Raw genomic sequence first — 2,824 nt, 5'->3', positions numbered from 1 at the left:
GCGAAGAATACAGAACAGAACCTGGAATGACACTAAATATTGCTATAATATGTAAGCATCATGAAGCTTAGTCATAAGAATTGGACTGTTTCCGATCCCTCCCTATGTGCTATTCTTACATCAGAAATAGCCTTAAGTGAATGCACATTAGATTTAATTCCTTGTTTAAGATATATACTGAACCATAATTTATCCTGATGCTGTCACATTGTCTTACAATTAATTTTCTCTAATCATGTGTTTTTATTCACCAAATCTTGCATATAGCATACACTGTCATCAAGTATCAGTAAACTTTGAACCATTAATTTGCTCTTCAAGAATTTTAAAAGATTTTTTTTTTCCTGGCCTCTCAGTGCATCATTCTCTCCAACCATACTCTAGCCTCAGGACTTTTGCACTTCCTATTCCCTCTGCCTGGAGTACTGTCTCCTCAGGGTGTTACATGACGGCTCCTTCATGCCATTTAGGTACTAGGTCTGACATCACCTCCTCAGAGAAGCCCTCCTCAGCGTGTCTGAAGAAGCCCCACACTGTCGTTTCCTACCGCATCTTTCTTTTTTTCCCCTCACCCTTTTCACTAACTAATTTGTCCTCATGTATTTGTTTACCTGTTTATTGTCTCTGTCTCCCATTCATCTCCCAGGTGAGCTCCATAAGGGCATGAAGTTGCTTGTCTTAAATACCATATGATTTTACTCATATGTAGAATTTAAGAAACAAAACAGAAGAACACATTTAAATCAAAAGTTCTTAAAACCTCGATTGAGAGAAAACGTTTATGGACATTTGGCTGAATGGTATGCCCCTTATACGTTGTTCTAGGTATTCTAAAACACATCCAAAGAGAAGTACATCAGTATCAGATGAGACTGTCCATTCAAAGACTTTGTATTATTCATTTTCAAGCAGGTAAAGTAATCTGGAAGATTTGTAAAGTACAATAAACTGACTGCTTCTAATGGGTATATGTGTAAAATACAGCATGATGAATATGTATAAAATGCTGAACACGATAACTTCAGAATATGCATACTTAATTTCAAAAAATTTCATACAAATTTCAAAAAAGTTTATACAGATTATATTCATTTAGCACAACAGTATTATTTGGAATAAGTAACAAGAAAAGAAGCTGGAAATCACCATACAATTATTAACACTCTTAATTCCAAATAAATTAAGTAAGAAAGAATATATTATATGAAAATCAGCAAATACTTAGTAACTAACAATAAACAATAGAACATATCAAAACTTTGATAGTGCAGGTGAACAGTACTTTAAGGGGGGGGCAATTTATGTCCTTTTTAATGGCTTATATTCAAAAAGAAGAAATACTTAAAACTAACCAACTAAACATCCATCTCAAGAATATAAAACAATGAATAGCAAAATAAAACTGAAAACAAGATATTGAGTAAAATAAAGATAGAAGAGAGTAATAAAATGGAAAAAATACCCTACAGAGTCAAAAGTGAGTTTGTTTTAAAAGATCAATAAAATGATAAAATTCAGGAAATCTTACTTAAAAAAAAAGCAAAGTCGCAACTGGTCAATAAAGTAAAAAGCTCTTGGCTGTAGATGCCACTGATACTAAGACGAAGTTTTATCATGAATAACATTGTCACTGTATTTTAAAACTTGGAGAATATAACACACAGAATTTATTCTAGAAGAAATGCATTAACTGAATAACTCTAAAATATATTGAAAGGGTAATTTTAAGTCTCTCCCAAAAGAAATATACAGGTTCAGATGGTTTTATCAAGGGTTGTAACCAAAATGAAAGACATAGATTTCCAAGCTTACAAACTACTCCAGGTGATATAAAAAGAATTCCACCTCACTTTATTATTTAAGACTATCATCATTTAGGGGTGCCTGGGTGGCTCAGTGGGTTAAAGCCTCTGCCTTCAGCTCAGGTCATGATCCCAGGGTCCTGGGATCGAGCCCCACATAGGGCTCTCTGCTCCGCAGGGAGCCTGCTTCCTCCTCTCTCTCTCTCTCTGCCTGCCTCTCTGCCTACTTGCGATCTCTGTCTGTCAAATAAATAAATAAAAAAAAATAAAAAAAATAAAAAAAATAAAGACTATCATCATTTAAACATCACGAGGGCCGGAAGGAAAATAATAATTACTGGACAATCTCACTAGAAAGTATAGATGCAAAGAGTCCAAACAAATCCAGGAAATCCAATCCTGCTGCATATAGAAAGTGAATACCCCTTAAAAACACGGAGTTCATTCCAAGAATGCCAGGTCGATTTTAATATCAGAAAATCAGTAAGTATAATTCAGCACCTTAACAAATCGAACCAAAATTAGTGACATTAAAAGTGCATAAGAGCAGGGTGCCTAGGTGGCTCAGTCGGTTAGGCGTCTGCCTTCAGCTCAGGTCATGATCCCAGGGTCCTGGGATCCAGCCCTGCGTTAGGCTCCCTGCCCAGCGGGAAGCCTGCTTCTCACTCCCCCACTCCCCCTGCTTGTTTCCTCTCTCGCTGTGTCTCTCTCTGTCAAATAAATAAACAAAAATCTTTTTAAAACGTGCATAAGAGCAATGAATAAAATTTAATTTATTCTTAGAACTTTAGGAATTCAAGGAGATTTTACTAACTTTGAGGAAGAGTCTTCATAAATTTTTCCTTAATTAGGGGGTGTTGAAACCATTTCTTTTCAAGTAAAGAGCAAGGGGAGGGTGACTACTCTGGTAGGTAACTTCTGTTCAAATGGTATTTAATGCATTTGTTATAAGTCAAATAGTAGTTATACACAGTAATTTTCTTAGGATTAACAAAATTCTCTATACTTACGATCACTGATAT

This window comes from Martes martes (assembly GCF_963455335.1).
Source record: "Martes martes genome assembly, chromosome: 3".
Lineage (NCBI taxonomy): Eukaryota > Metazoa > Chordata > Mammalia > Carnivora > Mustelidae > Martes > Martes martes.
The sequence above is the reverse complement of the archived record's forward strand: the minus strand, read 5'-3'. Positions refer to the sequence as shown.